Genomic DNA, 24,570 nt, shown 5'->3' with positions numbered 1-24,570 from the left:
ATGTATTGACAGTGCCCATTATGTACAATAAGTCAAAGTTATAACTTCTTTCAATAATATTACAGGTTGTTGTCTCCTCCATACTCAAGATAATATGCAGAGGTTTGAACTTTTGCAGAAGTGCTCCTCATTGATTGTCTCATATTCAATAGAAAACACATAGAAATACTGAAAAGATTGCACAGATAACATTTACACTATCTCTCAGTGAGGTACAAAGCTTCTGGTTGTGTTTGAGTGATTGTTAGTGGAGCTCCATGAAACTCAGGAGAAAATGCATTCCTCCTGTAAATTAGTTAACTATAAAAGCTCACAAAACAAAGCTCACATAAGATATGGGAGCAGAATTAGGCCATTCAGCCCATCAAATCTGTTCTACCATTCAATCATGGCTGATACGTTTCTCAGCTCGATTCTCCTGCCTTCTTCCCATAACCTTTGATCCCTTTCTAATCAAGAACTGATCTAGCTCTGTGTTAAATACACTCAATGACTTGGCCTCCATAGTCTTCTGCAGCAATGAGTTTCACAGATTAACCACCCTCTGTCTGAAGAAATTCCTCCTCATCCCAGTTCTAAAGAGTTATCCTTTCACTCTGAGCCTGTGCCCCCGGGTCCTAGTCTCTCCTAACGGTGGAAACATTTTTTCCATATCCACTCTATCCAGGCCTTTCAGTTTTCTGTACATTTCAATGAAATTTCCTCTCTGTCCTTCTATACTCCATTGAGTACATAGCCAGAACTGTTCACCATATGGTGAGCCCTTCACCCCAGGATCATTCTTATCCACCTCCTCTGGACTCCCTCTATTGCTAGCACATCCTTCCTTAGATGCAGAGCCCAAGATTGCTCAAAATATTCCAAATACGGTCTGACAAAAGCCTCTTCAAGCCTCAGCAGTATATCTTTGTAAGTTCATAAGTTCATAAGATATAGGAGAAAAATTAGGCCATTTGGCCCATCGAGCCTGCTCTGCCATGTGAACATGGCTGATGCATGCTCCTCACTCCCATTTTTTTGTCTTCTCCCCATAATCCTTCAACCCATTGCTCACTAAAAGTCTGTCTAACTCATCCTTACATTTATGCAGCATCCACTGTACTTTGGGGTAGTGAATTCCACCCTTTGGGAGAAGTTGTTTCTCCTTAACTCTGTTTTAAATTTGCTACCCCTTATCCTAAGACTATGCCCTCTTGACCTAGAATGCCCCACAAGAAGATGCATCAGCTCCACATCTATTTTGTCCACACCTTTTATCATCTTGAATACCTTACTTTGATCTCCCCATCATTCTTCTAGATCCCAGACAGTATAGGCCAAATCTCTCTTCATACAACAAACCCTCATCTCTGGGAGAAAACTAGTGAACATTCTCTGAACTGCCTCCGATACCATTACATCTTTCCTCAAATAAGGGGACCTAAACTGTGCACAATACTCCAGGTGTGATCACACCAATGCCTTGTACAGTTGCAACAATACTTCCTTACCTTTATATTCTATTCCCTTAGTTATAAAAGCCAATATTCAATTCACTTTCTTTATTATCTGCTATACTTGCATGCTAGTTTTCTGTGACTCATGAACAAAGACACCCAGAACCCTCTGCACAAGAGCATCCTGAAATCTCTCACCATCAAGATAATAGGTCACCTTCCCATTTTTTCACTCCAAAAACCTCACATTTATCCACATTAAAATCCATCTGTCACATTTTGGCTCACCCTCCTAATCAATCTATATCCTTTTGTAACATTCTTATTTCCTCATTGCAACTTACTGGCCTGCCTATTTTTGTGTCTTCCACAAATTTGGTGATAGAACCTTCTATCCTTGTATCCAAGTCATTAACATAGATTGTAAACAGCTGGAGTCCAAGGACTGAACCTGTCACACCCCACTAGTTGCATCTTGCCATCCAGAAAAAAGAGGCAGAGACTATTTTCAACTTTCCAACTATTCCAACTTTCTGTCTTCTGTCCATCATTCAGTCATTTATCTAGGCTAATAAAGTACCCCTCATCCCATATGATCCAACCTTGTGAATTAACCTTTTGCATGGCACCTTATCGAATCCAGAGAACTTACATCGACAGAATCCCCATTATCGATTTTGCTTGTTACTTCTTCGAAGAACTCTAGCAAATTAGTCAAGCATGTTTTACCCTTCATAAAACTATGCTGACTCTGATGAATAGTGTTTGACTTTCCAAGTGTCCTGATATTGCTTCCTTGATAATTGATTCTTACGCTTTCCCAACAATAGAAGTAATTTCCCACATTTTGCTCCCTGCCTTTTTGAATAAGGGTGTTATATTAGCCATTTTCCAATCCACTTGAACCTTTTTGGAATAGTGAATTGAATGCTGACAGTACATTTGCCCTTCTAACTGCCAACTCAACCTGCATGTTAACTTTAGGAGAATCCTGAACTAGGACTCCTAAGTACCGTGTACATCAAATTTCCAATAGTTTTCCCCATTTAGAAAATAGTCTCTGCCTCTATTCTTCAAACCAAAGTGTGGAACCTCACATTTCCCACATTATAGTCCATCTGCCACTTCTTTACCACTCTCCTAATGTCTCTCAGACCTTCGACAGTATCCCCACTTCCTCAACACTATCTGCTTCCCCTTTTTTTGTGGCGTCTGCAAACTTAGCAACAATGCCCTCAGTTCCTTCATGTAGATCATTAATATATAATGTGAATAGTTGTGGTCCCAATACCGAACCCTCCACTAGTCTTTGGCTGCAAGCCCCTTTATCTTCACTCTCTGTCTCCTGCCAGTCAGCTAATCTTCTATCCGTGCCAGTATTTTGCCCCTAATACCTTGGGTGTTGTATTGTTTCACAGCCTCTTGTGTGGCATCTTGTCAAAGGCCTTCAGGAAATCAAGTCCACTGCCTCTCCTTTGTTTAACTTGATCATTATTTCTTCAAAGAACTCTAACAGATTTTTCAGATATGACCTTGCCTTGATTATGCCAAGCTGACTCAGCCCTATTTTACCACACACTTCTAAGTATCTGCAATCTCATCCTTAATAATAGATTCTAAAATCGTACCTATGACTCAGGTCAGGCTATCTGGCCCATATTTTCCTCTCTTCTGCCTCCTTTCCTTCTTAAACAGGGGTGTTACACTCGCTATTTTTCAGTCCTTCAGAATGAACTTAAAATGAATATGCATGAAGGCATTTGACAAGATACATCACAAAAGGTTAAGTCATAAGACAGGAGCCCACAGTGTTAGAAGTAGTATATTGGCATGGATAGAGAATTGGTTAATGTGCAGGAATTAGCAAGCAGGGATAAAGGGTTCTTTTTCAGGTCGATGATCTGTGACCAGTGGGGTTCCACAGGAATCCGTTGTGGGACCATGACTGTTCACAATCTATATTATTGACTTAGAGGAAGAAAGTTAATGTGCTTTCGCCAAGTTTTCAGACAACACAAAATAGGTAGAAAAGCAGGTTGTGAGAGGGATATAAATAGTTTACAGAGAGATACTGATAGGCTAAGTAAGTGGGCAAGAAGTTGGCAAATGGAGTATAATATGGGAAAATGTCAGGCTGTTAAGTTTGGAAGAGAGAACAAAAGGACAGAGTATTATTTAAATGGAGAAAAACTGCAGCAAGCTGCAACACAGGGTACCTATGGTACTTGTTCATGAAACACAGAAAGCTAGCACACACTGTAATGGGTAATCAGGAAGGCTGATGGAATGTTGGCCCTTATTTCACGAAGGTTGAAGTATTAAAATAGGGAAGTCTTACTGCAACTGTACAAGGTGCTGGTGAGACCACATTTGAAGTGCTGTGAACAGTTTTGTTCCCCTTATTTGAGGATGATAATCATTTCATTGGAGGCAGTTCAGAGAAAGTTCACTAGGATGATACACTAGTTTAGTGAGATTATCTTATGAGCAAAGGCAAATGGGATGGGACTGTATTTACTGGAATTTAGAAGAATGTGAGCTAATCTCTTCGAAACAGATAAGAATCTTAAGGGGCTTGACAGGGTAACTGCTGAGAGGATGCTTCTCTTTTTAGGAGAGTCTAGTACCAGAGGGCACGGACTCAGAATAAAGGGTGTCAATTTAAAACAGAGATGAGGAGGAATTCCTTCTTTCAGAGAGTTGATAGTCTTTGGAACTCCTTGCCTCAGAAAGCAGTGGGGCAGAGAACTTGTGGATATTTAAAGCAAAGGTGGATAGATTCTTAATCAGGAGTGGTATCAAGGATTATTGGGCAAAGTGCAGGAAGGTGAAATTGAGGAATATTGGATCAGCCATAATGCCATTGAATGGCAGAGCAAGCTTGAGGGCCTACCAGCCTACTCCTGTTCCTATTCTTATTGGTATTATACAAGTTAAGAGCCAGAGTAGACCATTTTGCCCTTGTTCTGCCATTTAATAAGATTATGGCTGAACTCTTTGTAACATCAACTCCACATTCTCACTTACCCCCATAAAGTTTCACCCCTTACTTGCCAAGAATTTATTCACCTTTGTCTTAAAAGTACTCAAAGACTCAGCGCCCACTGTTTTTTCAGGAAGACTATTCCAAAGACTCAGGATTTTTGAAAAGGAAACAATCTGTCATAAATCCTTATTTTTAAGTGGTACCTCCTTTCCACATCTTTCTATCAAGACTCTTAAATATTTCAGTCAAGTTGCCTCTATTTCTTCTTAATTCCAGAGGATGTAAACTTAAGTCTGTCCAACATTTATCATAGGGCAACTAATTCATTCTACGTTTTAGTCGAATAAGTCTTCTCTGAACGTCTTCCAATGAACTTACATCTTTTCTTAAATAAGGAGAATAATATTATGTGCAGTATTCCGAATGTGGTCTGAATAATGCCCTTCATAACTGAGGCACAACCTCCCTACTTTTATATTCAAATTCTCTCACGGTAAACAATGACATTTTGTTAGTTTTCTTAATTACTTGCTGCACCTATATTCTGGCCTTCTGCACTTCAGGCAGTAGCAAACATAGATCCCTCTGCATCGCAGACCTCTGCAATCTGTCACCATTTAGATAATATGCTTTTTATTTGCCTGTTGGAATGAAAACATTCACATTTTCCCACATTATACTCACATTATACCACATTTGCTGGATCTGTAAGCACTCACTTAACATATCTATATCTAATGTAGCCTTCTTATCTCCTCTTTATCCAAGTCATTTATATGAATTGTGAAAAGTTAAGTTGCCAGCACTGATCCCTGTAGCAGACTATATGTCAATCTTGCCAACTAGAAAAAGATCTATTTATGCCTACCCTTTATTTGTTAACTAATCTATCTTCTAACCATGCCAGTTTAACTTTTTCTGTAAAATTATCACTCTCGAAAACTATGTCCCATTTTAAAAGACCTTAACTTCTTTAAAAGAATACTTCCTTCTGTTTTATAATGCTGTGCTTATAAATGATGCATTTTACAATTGAGCTACATTTTAAATTGTCTCCTTAAACTCAAAGTGAGACAGAGCATTCCAGAAGCAACCCAGCTAAGAGATATGGCAATATGATTTGGTTGCTATGATGGAGAAACTCAAACACTTTTGGGACAGTGGAGAAGGGGCCCAAGTCTGAGAGAGATGGGCCCAAGGGTATTGGGGGACAGGTTAAAGCAGGAATGTCTCTTTTTGGTCCATGCAGCCCAATCTGGCAGACATCCTTGATGATATTGACCTCCCCACCACTGCCAAAATACATGTGCCAGTAAAAACAACATTCTGTGACTATCATTTGTCTTTACAAGACTTCCATCAGATTAGACCATCGAATTTATAGAATCCCTATTGCGTGGAAGCAGGCTATTTGGGCCATCAAGTCCACATTGAACCCCCGAACAGCATCCCACCCAGACTCATGCCCCAACCCTATCCCTGTAACCCTGCATGGCTAACTCACCAAACCTACACATCTTTGGACTATGGGAGGAAACCGGAATACCTGGATGAAACCCACGCAGACATGGGGAGAATGTGCAACCTCCACACAGTTGCCCAAGGATGTAATCAATCTCGGGACCCTGGTGGTATGAGGCAGCAGTGCTAGCCACTGAGCCACCCCACCACCCACTAGAATGCCCTCCACCTCAGATTTGGGCACTGAGAGGTAAGCGTTTCATTTTTGCTGATTCAGGGATGTGGGAATCACTGGTTAAGACATCATTTATTGCACATCCTTATTTGCCCAGAGTGCAGTTAAGAGTCAATCACATTTTGATGAGTTAAATGTCACATGTAGGCCACACAAGTAAGGATGACAGATTTCCTTCCCTATTGGTGAACCATTTGGGTTTTAATGATAAGCTTTAGTTACATGGTCACCATTGGGCTAGCTTTCTCAATTGCAGATTTTTATGAAATTCAAATCTCATCATCTGCCTCAATGGAATTTGAACTCATGTCCCCAGGACATTAGCCTGGTGTTCTGGATTAGTAGTCCAGTGACACGACTACCATGAAACTGCCTTCTCTTCACTGACAGCAGAAAGGCCATCTACTCTATTTAAAATACCACTGGCAGGATGTTTTGTGTTGACAGTTAGCGACAAACACTGTAGATGTTGGAATTCAAAGTAGACAAGCAGGAGGCTGGAAGAACACAGCAAGCCAGGCAACATCAAGAGGTGGAGAATTCGATATTTTGGGTATAACCCTTTTTCAGGAATGGGGGTGGGGGTAAGGGGACCTACAGATAAAGTGGGGGGACAGGGTTATAGGTTGGGAGAGGGGCAGAGTGGTGAGGTAGTGATAGGTGAATACAAGTGTAGGTGCGACCTGGTTGGTCAATAGGAGGAATGAATCTAGTTGGTAGTTAAAGAGAAGGGTTGCTTGGAGGGATGGGCAATGTTGACAATTAAGCAGGATGCTGATGACTGTTTTGGTTTTCAATTCAAAAGAAAGCAAACAGAGCAAATGGTAATTTTTGACATTTAAATAACAAAGAATCATTTAAGTAGACCAGCTTGGTGGAAGACTCAGGCTGAAAGAAACAATTTTCGATTAACACTCGAAATTTCAACTTCAGGTGGCAGGGAGAAGTACTCTGTGCTCCACAAAAAAGTGGTGTAAGACATTTCTCAATTGTGTGTGTTAGTATAATAAATCATGGCACAACTGAAGTTTGAAGCCTCTAAAGATCCTTCCAAAAATGGGAGCTTACTTATGCATTGAATATAATGATCAAACTGTCCATGTGGGTTATGATGGGTGCTATATTCAAATGTGAAAAACTGGCAATTCATATTAATAAAGCATATTCAATTGAATTAATTGGTTGTACAAAGATACCTATAACCATAATGAAATTATTTTGAAACCATCCAATTCATTGCCTTTGACATCCCCAATGCAAAGAGTTCATAAATTCATTCTGAGACACATTGCCTATGTTTTCATTGTAAGGATCACATTCTGATACGATATAATATTTTTGCTTTCAAAATCATGCCACTTCAAGAAATCAGGTTAATTTCTATCCATTGAATTGCATATATTTTATTTCTTGAGAGATCTGTTGATATTTGGTGCATGAACAACATTGCATAAGTTGATAACAAAACCATAAAAAACATCAAGTGAGACAGCATGCCCATTTCCACTCTGTGCAAAAGATTTCCCTCTGTCGACCATCCACTTGTTCCATTCAGCATAAGAAAGATCTTTGAACAGCTTGTTGAGACATGCATCCAAAGAATGAACAACAGATTTTAGACACTGATATAACTGCACTTTAGATGTTACTTTGATGCAGGCATCTTTTGATGTCATTAGCTTTATGGGATTTAAACATGTCCCATACTAATAAACTGCATTCTTAATAAAGGGTCCCCAGGACATCTAAAATGCTTGTTATTGATTCATAACTTTATTCATATTCATCCATCCAGCTCTTTCAAGAAACCTAATGCTCAGCATTATCTCACATTTGGAAATTACCACTGGGTTTAATTCCATTTGATTGACCATTCAGGCTTACGTCATTGTGAATCATGTATTCTCATGTCCTGATTAGAGTGGTGCTGGAAAAGCACAGCAGGTTAGGCAGCATCCAAAGAGCAGGAAAATCGACATTTCAGGCAAAAGCCCTTCATCAGGATATTGCCAGCTTAATCCCATGAACTGATGCACAGAGTAGGCAAGGCTTTGTACATGTACAGCATTTTGTAGGTACCATCTCATGTCCTGTCATTTTCATAAGAACTGGTTTTGGAATGTTTCACTCCTCAGTTTGGTTGTTTGGTATATTGAAATTTGCTGGGTGTTTTGTTCATGTTGCTAACATGAATTAATGGTTACACATGATTTTTTGCTGTTGTTTTATGATGAATCACTGAATGCTGGTAATTTTGGCATTGAGGTTTTTTTGATGGTCTCTGAGAAATTTTCATCTTCTAACAAGAGACAGTTTTTTTTTCCATTTAACAGCTACAGAATAAACTTTTGGTCCTAAATCGTTGCTGGACTCAGTTTGATTTGGCCAGCTTGTGTATATATGCATTACTTTGCTGATGAAGATGTCACCGTTCCAAGTATTTTTGAGGACCAACTCCATTGTATGCTTTTCCACATCAGACCAGTAGCTGGTCCTGATCCTGGTGGCATGTTTGATCCTTGGGCATGTTTGATCCTTTGATCTTCAGAGTGGATTCCTTCTTAATCTCACATTTTCACACCAGTTTTCACTATTGACTAATTTCCTCACTGCAGCAAATGATTTGACTTTGAAAGCTCTTTTGTAACTTCAGATTTTTTAGCTGCAAGACATAATTTCTGGCTGTCACACTCCATGTGTGGTCTCCTTTAATTGAGTATGTCTTAAAAACTAACACATCATCTTTGTAATATTGCCAATATTGCCAGCTTGATCCCGTGAACTGACTCACAGAGTCAGCAAGGCTTTGTACATGTACAGCATTTTGTAGATACCTGCAAATGCATGATTTTTGAGGCTGGGAAAATGAGTTGTCTTATATCCAATGTTAATGTATACTTTGCTATCTACGACAATGAAATATAATTTATTTTCTTCAGTTTGATTTATTCATTGATGATTAAATAATGTTTGATCTAGGTTTATTTTAATTTAATTGTTACTTCAAAGATTTCAAAAGTAAAATTTTTCCCTTAAGTAATTTCTATTGGTCTTGGGGGAAATTAATATTTTGTTAGCTTTGTAACCCAGATAAATATTTTGGGGACCTGGGATCAAAGCACATGACAGCAGAAGGTGGAATTGGAATTCAAAATAAAAAAAATCTGAAATGAAGAGTTATTGGTCTGTACAAAGTTTTTCATGTTAGCAGTTCTTGAAATGAAGGATGTTTTCCTGATCTCCTTATTTGATCTATTAGTGACCAACTTACAATTGTTGCATCTCATTTTTGTCTCCTCAAAGAGGGAGGATAGACATCTTGTTTTAGGGGATACTGTGCACCACTTTTCTTTAGACTGAATATAAAGATGTCAACTTGTCTCTGCACTTTTGGGCCATTTGAATGACATTTGCATGATAATTTGTTTCCTTGCACAAATCCAATTGTGATGGTGAGGTATCACAACCCATTTTGGAAAGTGCATTGACACGTGAGTTGCACTATTATTGGGGTTCTAACAAAAGTTGAAGATTTAATCAAAGCAAGCGAAGTCCCAGTTTAACTGTCTGATGGGATTAGAGTGGTGCTGGAAAAGCACAGCAGGTCAGGCAGCATCCGAGGAGCAGGAAAATCAACCTTTCGCTCCTGTCTGAAATGTTGATTTTCCTGCTCCTCAGGTGTTGCCTGACCAGCTGTACTTTTAAAGCACCATTCTAATTTTGACTCTGATCTCCAGCATCTGCAGTCCTCACTTTCGCCTAACTGTCTGATGGATCAAGTTAATGGAAAACACTAATTAGGTTCTGACATTAAAATAATTAACCAAAACTAACCAAAGATAAAACAAAATTATGAATTGGCAAAATTTAACTCTCTGATTTAAAAGTCTAACTCATTTTTAAAACCCCAAAATTCATGTTCTTGGAGGAAGAAACAAATATTATGGAGGCATGGTTCAATAGCACGAGCTCGGAGGATTTTATGAGATGGTCCTTTTACTTCCCAAAACGCTTTGTTCACTGGTCTCCTTTCCAGGTTGTTTCACTGCAGGGGAGGTGTTGGCCTAGTGTTATTAATGCTGAACTGTTAGTTTAGTGACCCAGATAAATATTTTGGGGACCCGGGATCAAATCACACGACAGCAGAAGGTGGAATTGGAATTCAATATAAAATAATCTGAAATTAAGAGTTTAATGGTGACCATGCTGATCATTAAAAAAACTCATCTGGTTCATTAATGTCCTTTAGGGAAGGAAACTGCCATCCTTACCTGGTCTCTACATGTGTCTCTGGACCTACAGCAATGTAGTTGACTCTTAACTGCCATCTTGGCAATAAGGGATGGGCAATAAATGTGCCTAATCAGTAACACCATCATCCCATGAATTAATAATTTTTTTAAAAACCTCTTCGCAGAAGGCACAAATGGTTGAGACTTTAAGTTACTGTTAAAAACAATAGCTTACAGCAACAGACAGGAGAAAATAACTGGTTTTCTTCAGTTAATAGTTGCTTTTGCTGTAGAGAGAGAAAGACACAGAGTGTACTTCTTCAACAGTCCAGAAGTCTCTTTCCTTCTATTGTTAACAACTCGGAGAAAGTGAGGACTGCAGATGCTGGCGATCAGAGTTGAAGCAACTGTGCTTTTCCAGCACCAAATATTCTATTGTAAACGTCCAAGCTGTTCTCATGCCCAGGAGCCAATCAGAAAGCTGTTGTCAGGCTGATGATTTGCAGCATCCCTAACTAGTCACATTTGCCCAAACCAACCAGTAATCTGTCACTGGATGAATCTCACACAATACACGCGCCCAGGTGCCATGGCAACTCATACCTTCACTCCACCTGCTTATAAAGCAACAGTGCAAACCCAACTCACAATGAGTTCCAGTAACTTGTTTTCAAAAGTACAACAATTTCTTCCACAGTCCTTGGGCTAAAACAGCCCTTTTTCTTTTTAGTTCACAATCAAAAAACTATATACTTTTAGTAGAAGACAAAGATAGCAGGGGGGTCAGGTAGTGGTGAGGCTGCAGAAGGATTTAGACAGGCCAGGAAATTGGGCAAAGAAGTAGCAGATAGAGCACAACATGGGAAAATGTGAGGAAGAATAACCATTAGATTATTTTCTAAATGGGGAAAAGCTTCAGAAATGTGAAAAACAAAGGATTCTCTTAAGATTAAAATGTAGGTTCAGTGTAGGTTCAGTTATTACAACAGAAGGTAAATGCAATGTTGGCATACATTTCATGAGGAAGAGAACACAAAACCAGAGATGCACTGCTCAGGCTCTATTGGGCTTTGGTCAGACCGTATTTGGAATATTGTGAGCAGTTTTGGTCCCCATGTCTAAGGAAAGATGGGCGAGCTTTGGAGGAAGTCCAGAGGGATGATCAGAGGGAAGGACGAGGAGGGATCTCATTGAAACTTACAGAATACTGAGAAGCCTGGAAAGAGTGGATATGGAGAAGATGTTTCCACTAGGATGAGAGACTAGAACCCAAGGGCACAGCATCAGAATAAAGGAAAGAACTGAGATGTGGAGGAACTTCTTCAGCCAAACGGTAGTTAAGCTGTGGAACTCATTTCTGCAGAAGACTGTGGATGTCAGGTCATTGAGTGTATTTAAGACAGATGTAGATGGGTAAGGGTTGATTAGTAAGGGGATCAGGGGTTACATTGGAGAAGGCAGGAGAATGGAGTTGTGAAACATATCAGCCACGATTGAGTGGCAGATCTGACTTGATGGGCTGAATAGCCTAATTCTGTCCCTATACTTCATGGTTTTATATATGTATAGAGGATAGGTGCATTGTTTGGCCATCATATTATGAGATATCACCACGAAAAAGCAGTGTCCCATCACAGCTTATATAAATGTTTGATTCCTATTCATTCCTGGTTACTCAACAGTATTCTACACCAATGGAAAGCAGCAATGATTGATGTTAAGAAAGCAAAAGTTTAACAAGAGCATTAGAAAATGCTTTACAAATCATGTCCTCCTAAAAGATTAATCAGGTCTCTTTAATATTTAGAGGTCATAACTCAAATTGAGCCCAGCTGCAAATGTTTCTAAAGTGGAATGAGTTGTTAGTCTTCATTTATCCAGCAAAAGCAAATAAATAATACAAATTATTCAGCTCAAATTGTCTAGCATGGTGCATGGATTGTGGTATTCAGTCATAATAAGAATGCTACAGAATTGTATCAACTAAATCCATAGCTTCACTACATTTGTGAAATTTGTTCTTTGATGTATTTTGTATTGAGTTTGTCAAATTTATATTGTTTTCTGCCTGTCTGTGAGGACATTCAAGGTCTCTGTGAGATTTGATTTCCTCCAACGAAAATGAACCAAATCTAATTTGCTCCATGGAATCCAGTTTCAGGTAATACTCCATAAAACCAAGCAAAAAAAAGAAGAAATGGTTTCTCCAGAAATCATCAGTGAATTCTTAAAATTGCTCAGCAGTTAACTTTTTTCGATTTTGTCAAAAGACATGCATGTTTATTATGGGTATTTAAATAATGTGTGAACTGTCAGCAAAGTATCAGCTGATTATTTTTGTCATGTTTTCTTCTTGGTGGGATCTGGTATGTCTTTCTTCTTCCACTGATAACACAGTTCCCCTACCTATTTGAATAATTTCTCATGCAAATCCATCATTAAGGGTTAAATTGTTTAATTCATGGGCTGCTCCTCTCAGTTTCTACACAGTGCTTCAGGCCAGGTGGTGTTTGATATCTTTGTTTCATTTTGTTGCTAGTGGTAAGCACGAAAGCAATTAGTACAGTCATTCTTGCATCAATACTTTGGGAATCCTTCCTCCTCTTTTCCACTCAGATGTGAAGAAACTGATCCTACAGTGTTAGAATGCAATTTAAGATCAGACTTCATGAACTGGAAGGTCATAAATATAAAGGTGCTATTCCTTAAAAGTGAGAGAAAGAAAATAGGAAACTATAGATTGTTAGCTTAATACCAGTAGTACGTTAAACACTAGAATCTATGATTAGGGATCATAGAATTGCTGAGGCTCTTGTAGCATAGAGAGCTACTGAGCCAGCAGTTCTTGTGGGTACAAGTCTCACTCTTGAATTATTTGGCCAAGAAAGTCACATTCAGAATTTAGCCAAGCAGGTTAAATATCTATCTGTAAATCCTTCCAAGGCATGCCAACTGACAGGAGATAATGATGGGAGAAATTCCTTGTCAGCCATGAGATGAAAAAACAATTGGAGCCTCCACCATAGTTCTGTACTACAACATGCATGTACAAATGCAAGTTACCACAGTAAGCAGGCTTTCTTGGGGGCTCTCTTGGCTGGATTGTTGAAGTGAATCTGAGTAGTACAGCATGGATTTCCAGTCCTCATTCAGGCTGGAATGGCTTTAGGTTCTCCTTCTGTCATGTTCTGGTTTGGCCACCACCAATCCTATTTTCCGTTATGCTGAACATAAGGTCTGTCTAATTATCTGTGACTGAGAATAAACCACCAGTGAGTCTAAACAAAAAGAGCAATTGTCTTACATAATAAAATAGTTTAATGCGTGATAGAAATGCTGGTGCAGCCAGCAGCAGTAAATTAGAAAAAAAGTGCACTTTAACTTGCTGAACAAAATTACTTAGGACGATCAGGAGCTTTGCAGAACACATCTGTCCGTTTGGGAATCAGGTTATATTGCAACAAGTTTATTAGGAAGTACAAGCTTTTGAAGTGCTTCTCCTTCATCAGGTAGCTAATGGGGCAGGATCAGAGGGTGTAGAATTTACACTAAAAGATCAAACATTAACAGTGACTTATTCACTACTGTTACTTTGTAAAATTATCTCCTTACCCAACCCATGGTGGATATTGCAGTGCTGTAGGTTTTTGTGCAGAGAACTGAAGAAAATGAAGACAACCCTGTTATGATTAGCCAGCTTCATTGCAGATGTGGGGTTCTTGAATCGGAGATTATATATTAATTTGGAATTTACTAATGGATTAAAAAACAGAGAATAGAAATCAAGTGGCCATTTTCAGATTCACAGTTTGTAACTGTCAGGTAGTGTAAGGGTTAATAGAATTAGAGTTAGGTTTATTGTCACATGTACATTTCCGGTGCCATCTTAGGTACAAAGTTATCAAGGTACAAAATCTTATGTATGAATTAGAAAAGTAAAGAAATATAGGAAAAGGTTCAGCACTACAGTATTTCTAAAGCAGGAAGTTCCTGCTGGACTTCACCTCTATGCTGGGAGTCTATGTTGGGTTTTGGCTGTTTACATTCATTATCAATTAATTAGGTTAGTTGCTGATGGTTAAAATTAGCTGCAAATGTAAGCAGTGAGAGGACACACAGACTCTTGAGATAGCGATAGTTAAATAGAATGGGCTAAGAATAAAGACAAAATAGAATAACATGAAAAAGTGTGGAATTCTATATTTTATTAGAAAAGTAGAAAATTGAATATGTTTTAATTGTTTCAGGGACTGGAATATGTCAGTATTTCTAAGGATATCCTTGTATATGCAGCACATCAAGTTAAAGTGAGAGTCTTGAATGTAGTTGGGAAGGCAAATAGTGTATTAGTTTCCATCACAAAAGGATTGGAGCATAATTCTATGTTTGGCTTTGGTGAGGTGTACCTGTTGTACTGTTTACAGTTTGGTTTTCTCACCATTGGGAAGATATATCTGCCATAGAGGCAATGAAGAAATTTTCACTGGGTGTTGTTCTTTGATGGGCGATTGAGTGGGGAAGACCAATATTTCCTAGAGTTTAGAAGAGCAAGAAGCAATCTAATTGAAACATGCAAAATGCATGAAGGGTTTGACATGGCAGATACTGTGGGGATTATTCCTCAGCTGTGGAGTCCAAAACTTGAGATTAAGGAATGTGGATGATAGATATGTTTTGACTCAAATAGTTGTGAATCGTTGGAATTCTTTACATCAAACTGTGTGTGGCATGGTGGTTCAGTGGTTAGCACCACTGCGTCACAATACCAGGAACCCAGGTTTGATTCCTGCCTTGGGTGACTGTGTGGAGTTTGTCCATGTCTGTGTGGGTTTCCTCTGGGTGCTCTGGTTTCCTCCCACAATCCAATGATGTGCAGCTTAGGTGGATTGGCCATGTTAAATTGCCCATAGTCTGGGGTAAATATAGGGTAGGGGAATGGGTTACTCTTCGGAGGGTTGGTGTGGACTTTTTGGGCTGAAGGGCCTTTTTCCACACTGTAGAGATTTGAAGATTGTCATAACAGTAATGCAAAGGCCATTGTCATCACCATGAAATGATGTGATGTCTGGTGCCTAACACTGCTGGCTTGTGGTTGAAGTAAAGTGTTAGCATCAATCCTCCCTTTTATGCTAATCTAAGGGGCTGTTTAGGAGACTGCGCTGGAAGGTGAACCATGGATAAGTCTTAGCAAAGATACTGTTGTCTCAGATAACAGGATGAAGTTTATTATATTTGATTAACTACATACACATCATATTAACTCTTCGGCATAATAACTATCATAAACAAGAGTTAGGTAATACAATTGTACCTCTGTCAGTAGATTGTACAAAAAGCCAACTAACTATCTGCTTGAATTGCTTTCAACTGCCCAACTAGTAGCTGTGGTATATGTTAGAGAGGATGAGTCTTGAATTTAGCTTGGATTAGCCCTTACTTATGTAGTACCATGTACAAAACAGAAACTTAATGTTTAATGTAATAAAGATAGAAATCATTGGATATTTGGTTAAAAGAGATTGAAAGGATATGGCAATGCTATGGTGAAACAGAGGCTAGTCATAACTGTATGATGCAAAGCACCTGATGTCATACCCTTGCTTCAGTTTTTAACAGATCGGTAATAAGTCCACTTTTGTTTGTCATTTATATAAATAATTTAGATGAGACTATAGAAGGCATGGTTAGTAAGTATGCAGATAACACCAAAAATAGTGGTATAGTAGTCAGTGAAGAAGGTTATCTAAGATTACAAAGGGATCTTGATCAATTGGGTCAGTGGGCTGAGGAATGGCAGATGGAGTTTAATTTGGATAAATGCAAGGTATTGCAGTTTGGTAAAACAAACAAGGGTATGACTTATACAACAAAAAGTAGGACCTTGGTAGTGTTGTAAAACAGACAGACCTAGGGGTTCAGGTACATAATTCTTTGAAGTTTACATTACATTTCAAAAGGGTGGTTAAAAAGGCAATAACACACTTGCCTTCATTGCTCAGACCTTTGCATAAAGGAATTGGGACACGTGTTGAAGTTGGACAGGATATAGGTGGAGCCTCTTCTAGAGTGCAGTGGACAGTTCTGGTTGCCCTGTTATTGGAAGGATATTATTAAGCCTCAGAGGGTTCAGATAAGAGCTACCAGGATGTAACCTGGAATGGATGGTTTGACTTACTAAAATAGGCTGGGACATTTTTCATTGGAGTGTAGGAGGTTGAGGGGTTACCTTATACAGATATATAAAATCATGAGATGTATAGATAAGGTGAATGGCAAGTGTCTTTTTCCAAAGGGTGGGGAATTTCAAAACTACGAGATATTTTTAAGGTGAAAAGCGTAACATTTAAAAAGACATGAAGGGCAACTATTTTAAACAGAGAGTAGTTCATGGGAAGAATGAACTTCCAGAGGAAGTAATGGATGCAGGTACAGCTACTATGTCTAAAAGACATTTGGATAAGTACATGAATAAGAAATGTTTGGAGAGATATGGGTCAAGCACAGGCAGAGGGACTAGATTAGTTTGGGAACATGGTCTGCATGGACTAGTTGAGCTGAGGGTCTATTTCTGTGCTCTATAACTGTTTGATTCTATGGCTCTAAATAATTGACAAATGTTAATGTTACATAGCCCTGTGTTAATATTTAGAAAATTTTAGAAAGAATTTCCCTACATGCACAAAATTATGCAATTACCAGTGCGATTCTCCTGAATTAAGACCAGGATTCTAATTTTATATCTTGTAATGTATTGTCATGTACTATTTCCCTATGAAATTGTGTTTTCACATTTTTGCATCATTGGAATCTCGTCTGGGGTACAAGTGACCTGTACAAGAAGGATGGATTGCACCTGAATTGGAAAGGGACTAATACACTGGCAGGGAGATTTGCTAGAGCTGCTTGGGAGAAATTAAACTAGTAAGTTGGGTTGATGGGATCCAGGGAAATATTGACAAAAGAGATTAATCTGAGACTGGTACAGTTGAGAAAAGAAGCGATTCAAATCATCAGGGCAGGCAGGGACAAAGTGGAGAACAAGGTAGAACCGATAAATGAAACTGCATTTATTTCAATGCAAGAGGCCTAACAGGAAAAGCAGATGATTTCAGGGCATGGTTAGGAACATGGGACTGGGATATCACAGCAATTACAGAAACATGGCTCGGGGATGGACAGGACTGGCAGCTTAATGTTCCGGGATACAAATGCTACATGAAGGATTGAAAGGGAAACAAGAGAAGAGGGGAGTTTTTGATAAGGGATAGCATTACAGCTGTACTGAGGGAGGATATTCCCGGAAGTACATTCAGGGAAGCTATTTGGTGGAACTAAGAAATAAAAAAGGGATGATCACCTTATTGGGATTGTATTATAGACCCCTGATAGTCAGCGGGGAAATTGAAAAACAAATTTGGAAGGAGATTTCAATTATATGTAAGAATAATAGGGTGGTTATGGTAGGGGATTTTAACTTTCCAAACATAAACTGGGACAGCCATGGTGTGAAGGGTTTAGATAGAGAGGAATTTGTTAAGCATTTACAAAACATTTTCTGGTTCAGTTATGTGGATGCAAAAGAGAAGGTGCAAAACTTGACCTCCTCTTGGGAAATGAGGCAAGGCAGGTGACTGAGGTATTAGTGAGGGAGCACTTTGGGGCGAACGACCATAATTCTATTAGATTTAAAATAATGATGGAAAAGGATAGACCAGATCTAAAAGTTGAAGTTCTAAATTGGAGAAAGGCCAATTTTGATGGTATTAGGCAAGAATTTTGAACGCTGATTGGGGGCAGATGTTCGCACGTAAAGGGACGACTGGAAAATGGGAAGCCTCCAGACATGAGATAGTAAGGAATCCAGAGCAAGTATATTCTGTTCGGGTGAAAGGAAAGGCTGCTAGGTGTAGGGAATGCTGGATGACGAGAGAAATTGAGGGTGCGGTTAAGAAAAAGAAGGAAACATATGTCAGGTATAGACAGGATAGATTGAGTGAATCCTTAGAAGAATATAAAGACAGTAGGAGTATACTTGGGAGGGAAATCAGGAGGGCAAAAAGGGAACATGAGATAGCTTTGGCAAATAGAGTTAAGGAGAATCCAAAGGGTTTTTACAAATACATTAAGAACAAAAGGGTAACTAGGGAGAGAATAGGGCCCCTCCAAGATCAGCACAGTGGCCTTTGTGTGGAACCACGGGAGCTGGGGGAGATACTAAATGAGTATTTTGCATCAGTATTTACTGTGGAAAAGGATATGGAAGATATAGAATGTAGGGAAATAGATGGTTACATCTTGAAAATGTCCATACTACAGAGGAGGAAGTGCTGAATGTCTTGAAATGCATAAAAGTGTATAAATCCCCAGGACATGATAAGATGTACCATAGAACTCTGTGGGAAGCTAAGGAAGTGATTGCTGGGCCTTTCGCTGAGATAGTTGGATCATCAATAGTCACAGGTGACGTGCTGGAAGACTGGAGGCTGTCTAATGCGGTGCCATATTTAAGAAAGGTGGTAAGGACAAGCCAGGGAACTATAGAATGGTAAGCCTGACATCAGTGATGGGAAAGTTGTTGGAGGGAATCATGAGGGACAGGATGTCCATATATTTGGAAAGGCAAGGACTGATTAGGGATAATCAACATGGCTTTGTGCATGGGAACTCATATCTCACAAACTTGATTGAGTTTTTGAAGAAGTAACAAAGAGGATTAATGAGGGCAGAATGGTAGACTGATTTATATGGACTTCAGTAAGGCGTTGGACAAGGTTCCCCATGGGAGACTGGTTAGCAAGGTTAGATCTCATGGAATACAGGAATAACTAGCCATATGGATACAAAACTGGCTTAAAGGTAGAAGACAGAAGGTAGTGGAGGAGGTTTTTTTTTAGAATGGAGGCCTGTAACCAGTGGAGTGCCACAAGGATCAATGCTGGGTCCACTAGTTTTCATCATTTATATAAATGATGTAGATGTGAACATAAGAGGTATAGTTAGTAAGCTTGCAGATGACACCAAAATTGGAGGTGTAGTGGACAGCAAAGAATGTTACCTCAGCTTACAAAGGGATCTTGATCAGATGGGCCAATAGGCTGAGCAGTGGCAGATGGAGTTTAATTCAGATAAATGTGAGGTGCTGCATTTTGGGAAAGCAAATCTTAGCAGGACCTATACACTTACTAGTAAGGTCCTAGGGAGTGTTGCTGAACAAAGCGACCTTGGAGTGCAGGTTCATAGCTCCTTGAAAGTAGAGTCGCGGGTAGATAGGATAGTGAAGAAGGCATTTGGTATGCTTTCCTTTATTGGTCAGGGTATTGAGTATAGGAGTTGGGAGGTCATGTTGCAGCTGTACAGGACATTGGTTAGGCCACTTTTGGAATATTGCATGCAATTCTGGTCTCCTTCCTATCGGAAGGATGTTGTGAAATTTGAAATGATTCAGAAAAGACTTACAAGGATGTTGCCAGGGTTGAAGCATTTGAGTTAAAGGGAGAGATTGAATTGGCTGGGGCTGTTTTCCCTGGAGCATCAGAGGCTGAGGGGTGACCTTATAGAGATTTATAAAATCATGAGAGGCATGAATAGGGTAAATAGACAAGGTCTTTTCCCTGAGGTGGGGTAGATTAGAACTAGACAGCATAGGTTTAGGGTGAGAGGGGAAGTTTTAAAAGGGATCTAAAAGACAACTTTTTCACGCAGTGGGTGGGATGTGTATGGAATGAGCTGCCAGAAGAAGTGGTGGAGGCTGGTAAAATTACAACATTTAAAAGACATCTGAATGGGTACATGAATAGGAAGGGTTTGAAGGGATATGGGCCGGGTGCTGGCAGGTGGGACTAGATTGGGTTGGGATATTTGGTCAGCATGGATGTGTTGAACTGAAGGGTCTGTTTCCATGCTGTACACCTCTATGATTCTTTGACTCTATGAGCAGTGTTACAAATACTGCAACTATTAGATGACTCTGTTTTTGCATGTGAAACAAGAACTGTTGCTGTATTACCATACTATTCTGTAAAATCAAACATATTAGATTTATATAGCACCTTTAACACAGTGAAATGTCTATGATGATTGTAGAATCAGTTCTGAGGCAGTTAAAAGAGATGATATCTGTGAAGATATAATATTATCTTTCCAACATGGATCCCTGCTGAAACAAAACTTCAATGCCTTCAAATCAGATGGTGTGAGGAAGAAATTGTTCCACCAGGCCAGTTTCATTATATCTTAACTTTGCATCTGAATCATGTTTGATTTGGAACATTTGCAGTTTTAAATGAGCAGGTTCTTGCAGGCTAAATGGTATATCAAGATTTTTCGTTGTGATTCTAGTTCTATATCTGACAGTTTAAGGTCTTTGGTTTCAATTATAGCTTCACGAGGCCTGCTGATTCATTTGTTGCATGCTTGTGTCTCTGTCAATAGAATTGTTGTAGTTTGAGAAGTCTGTATAATTTATGGATGGCTTGCTGTCTGCTGCTCTCTGTAATAGTATCCTGTTCATCTCTAGTCACTGTGTGAGAGAAAACATTCCCTGTAAGTATTGTTATTCATTCTGGTTTATTGCAAAATTACTGTAAGATGAAAACATAATTGTTTATTAATCAATAAGGTACAGGAATAGGAAACAGTAATATAAATTTAACAGAAAGCTTTTTATTTAAGGTGTGCTTACACAAAACCAGCTGGGACTCATTAAGCTTTGTTTGATTGCATTATTGTTAATAGAAATGCAAGATAAAAAAAATTAAGGTAGATTAGATTAGATTCCTTATAGTGTGGAAACAGGCCCTTCGGCCCAACCAGTCCACACCTACCATCCGAAGAGTAACCCACCCAGACCCATTTCCCTCTGACTAATGCACCTAACACTATGGGCAATTTAGCATGGCCAATTCACCTGACCTGCACATCTTTGGACTGTGGGCAGAAACTGGAGCACCCGGAGAAAACCCACGCAGACACGGGGAGAATGTGCAAACTCCACACAGTCGCCCGAGGCTGGAATCGAACCTGGGACCCTGGTGCTGTGAGGCAGCAGTGCTAACCACTGAGCCACCATGAGTAAAAAATGAAAATGATAAAATATTTATTCAGTGGAATTGGGAGAGTGAGTCCAAGGATGGCTTTAAGGTTATTGAAAGATTATTGAGGGCCTTTAATTTTGTAGGGTGAAATTTCAACTAACATGGACAAACCTCACTGTTGAGGATAGGTAGGATAAAGTAGCCTCAATTCAATGCAAAAATGTTCCTTTATTTAACTTACAAATGCTTCAATCTGGGTATATGTTGAAAAGATCACATATTGAAAGATAAAAGAAACATATAATATAGAAATGCAGTACAGGTTAATGACCAGTTGAAAGAAAATATTAGGGAACTTAATTTCACTTTCTAATGTAGACCAAGCTCCTTGTATACTTCACATTTTGAGCTTTTACCTTAGAGGGATAACTTTTTCTTTGAAAAATTATGTTTCAGCAATCTATCTCTTTGACATTTAAGCAACCCTATTCCATATACATGCACCATGGACTACAACTGGGAATTTCCCTACTAGTAGGGAATCTTCCCTGATCGACTGAGGAATCCCTCGCTGTCCTGTTGTGAGGACCAAAGAGTCAGAGTAATAGTCAAATTGGAGGGTAGGAAGGTTTGTAGTGGATATTCTTCTCCTTTGGGGCATTATTGATTGCCCAGGCCATTTAAAAGAAAAGTGTTTTGTTTTCGTGGGATATAGATATTACTGGCATATCCAGCCTTTGTTACCATCTCCAATTACCCTTGAATTGAATGTGTGCTCAGCTAGTTCAGAGGATAATCAAGTGCTCACCATATTATTGTAGGCCACATCAAATGAAGATGCCAGATTTCCTTCCGAAAGAGCATTAGTAAATCATAGTTATTTTTATTGACAATAGTATTGTCGTAACCATTACTGAGATTGTCCTGAATGTATTAATTTAAATTCCACCAGCTACCATGATGAGATTCAAACAGCCTGGGCCACTGGGTGAGTGGAACAGTGTCAGAGATCGTACGATACTAAGTTATAGATCAACAGGTTTATTTGAAGTCACAAGCTTTTGGAGCATGTCCCCTTTGTCTGAAAGTTTGTGATTTCAAATAAACCTGTTGTACTATAATCTGGTGTTGTGTGATTTCAGACTTTGTTCACCCCGTCTAACACTGGCAACTTGACATCATGAGTAGAACAGTGACATTGCAACTTTGCCATTCTCTCTACTACCTTCCTCTAGATGTTGCATGAAGAACAGTAATAATTGCTGCAGGTGGATTACGTTTCGGAGACCATAAGCAAAGGGACAAAAATTGAGGTCAGGAAAGGGGCATGGCATTCAGCCTCATTGTCCAATTTTCCCACCATCTGCCATATCCAATTTCAGACAGGATAACAAGAGATGTTTTACATCACTGTTTGCCTCTTTATCTTTGCATTCTGAAAGCATGTGGAAAATATTTTGTGAATCTGGTTTGTAAAAAAAACATATGAAAATTAAAGCACATCTGATAATCAGAGTCTGCCTCCTATAATTGGTTCTCCATTAATGTTATTTTCCCTGTATTTTGCCAGAAAATTGGCACCAAGTTTATTGTTTCTGATGAGATTGTGCCTGCAGTTCCAGGTCATTACAGTCATACTTTCCCAAGGGAGCAGGACTGGAATTGTTGAGTGTTTATTTTTAAATAAATTCTCACAGTTCTATAACTTTTCCTTAACTTGCTGGGATGTTTTTAGTTCATCGCAGGGCACCAAGGCATTCTCAGAGGTACCACCAGTATGTATTCCCAAAAATGGCAATTTCCCACATCATTATAATTTACGAGAAAATTACAGCAAGAGGATGGGCTGAGACATTAATAAAGCAAATGCTGACATATATTTTAAAATTAAGTTTAAAATATAATTTCTTGAATCAAGATCATAGCACCAAAATCTAGCACCACCAATTCTGTTTACATGTTAAACCTTTGTTTGCTTCTTTTTATGTTCCTGCTCCTTGTCTTAGTTTTGTGTTTTCAATGGAATTTTAAGTGTTGAAACGGGCCAGGCTAGACTGTGAACATCTTCACAATGTGTGGAAAACCACATTCTGTAAACTTTTTCCACAGATTAACCAATAGGAGTCCTGCCCTCAGAAGATGAGGAATGAGTGTGCTGTACTTTGTTAGCAAAATATTATTCATGGCATCACAGTTGAAGCTGAGCTTCCACAGACATTCTGAATACCTAGATATTTGGATGGCAAAAGCAAATCTTTTCTAAGTGTAATATTTCAACCAGTCTGTAACATAGAGTTTCTCTTAATACTGAATTAATAGACACTTGCAAACATGTTCTATAAATATAGAGGCTGAAGACATTTGCTGTAATTTTATACTGTATTGAATATATTACTAGTAGAAAATGGTTGTACTAGTTAAACTTGGAGCCTGATATCACTGAAATGATGACTGCCTCAAGATTAGTCAGCAACTTTTCAGCCTTTTTACACCTTTGATCTGTTCAGCTCCATTTTGAGATAAATTTACTGTTTGGTGTCCAACAAACCAGCCTGTTTTCAGGTGACAGGGTCTATATGATATTTTGAATTGAAGATGGTAGGACACTGAGTAGTTTAGGGGAACAGAGGGTTTTGAGGTAATCACAGATTCAGTTGGCAGAGCACATGAATAGGATAGCTAAGGTGGCATGTGGGACAAATTGCTTTCATCAATCGTGGCATAGGGTATAAGAACAATGCAGTAATGTTGGAGGTGTAGAGAGCATTGTTTAGGCTACAGCTGAAGTACTGTGTGTAGTTCTGGTCACCTCACTACAGGAAGAATGTTATAGCATTAGAGGGTGTACAGAGGAGGTTCACCAGGAATGAATAGATAACAATCACTGTAACAGGAAGATGACTTTACAGTTTCAAGATGGATCAAATTGTCAGTGATTTGGAACAATGGATTGCTTTTAGTATCAAAAAGACTACATTGAGGTTTGAGGAAGATGAGGTAAGAGTGAAAAAGGTGCACTTTTTACATTGTATTTAGCTTCCACATGATAATTAAGTGTTCAAGGCCTTAATTAGGTGACAAAGAAGGTGATTACTTGCTGACTTTTTAAGGTTTAATCCCTCTTACAAGACCACAATATTACCTGGTTTAATGTGTGTTGAACTAATGTTTGGGGATCTCTAGATTA

At 39.0% G+C, this 24,570-nt stretch overlaps 1 long non-coding RNA gene across 1 annotated transcript in view; it reads left to right on the top strand.

The window, feature by feature from the left end:
• The window catches only part of LOC140493146 (uncharacterized), a 63,727-nt gene that overhangs the window by 4,769 nt on the left and 34,388 nt on the right, over positions 1-24,570 (top strand). The gene's annotated exons all lie outside the window — the stretch shown is intronic.

The sequence above is a fragment of the Chiloscyllium punctatum genome, chromosome 2 (assembly GCF_047496795.1).
Source record: "Chiloscyllium punctatum isolate Juve2018m chromosome 2, sChiPun1.3, whole genome shotgun sequence".
Taxonomy (NCBI): Eukaryota; Metazoa; Chordata; class Chondrichthyes; order Orectolobiformes; family Hemiscylliidae; genus Chiloscyllium; species Chiloscyllium punctatum.
This window is presented reverse-complemented; position numbering and strand designations above follow the sequence as displayed.